We start from the raw sequence: 485 nt of genomic DNA, 5'->3' as shown, positions 1-485 counted from the left end.
TCCATCCTAATGAAGATGCATGGCACAGGGTCTATAATTATGACATGTGCTCTACATCCTCACATTAGTGCTTGAAGAAGGTATCAAGATGGCTGAGATGGGGATGTTCTTAGTTGGTTATTACTTTCTGCAGAAGTTTTATGCTCATGGATCAAAGCTGGGGACTCAGCCTCCTACATGATATCATATGGTAAGCCTCTTGATATTACTGCACATCCTTCTTGGTGAACAGCCCCATGCTACATCCTGTTACTTATATTTTGGAGGTTGTGCATCTTCCAGGGGGTTGGGGGCAGTAACCACCTCTTAGACTCTTAGAGAGAGTGCCAATGGGGCACAACCCCCATAGATCAGAGGTTTTCCTCATGTATTCTCCTGCATGCAGCTCATTTTCCTTCCCTTCATTTTACTCCACTGAAGCAAAGACTATGGGGAATAGTGTGAGTTACATGTAATAATTCTTACATATATGAATATTAAGAGGA

The 485-nt window shown here is 42.5% G+C and overlaps 1 protein-coding gene across 3 annotated transcripts in view; it reads right to left on the bottom strand.

The window, feature by feature from the left end:
• LOC119593769 (arf-GAP with coiled-coil, ANK repeat and PH domain-containing protein 2-like) overlaps positions 1 to 485 on the bottom strand; it is a 32,246-nt gene that overhangs the window by 31,077 nt on the left and 684 nt on the right. The gene's annotated exons all lie outside the window — the stretch shown is intronic.

The sequence above is a fragment of the Penaeus monodon genome, chromosome 32 (assembly GCF_015228065.2).
Source record: "Penaeus monodon isolate SGIC_2016 chromosome 32, NSTDA_Pmon_1, whole genome shotgun sequence".
Taxonomy (NCBI): domain Eukaryota; kingdom Metazoa; phylum Arthropoda; class Malacostraca; order Decapoda; family Penaeidae; genus Penaeus; species Penaeus monodon.
The sequence above is the reverse complement of the archived record's forward strand: the minus strand, read 5'-3'. Positions and strand labels throughout refer to the sequence as shown.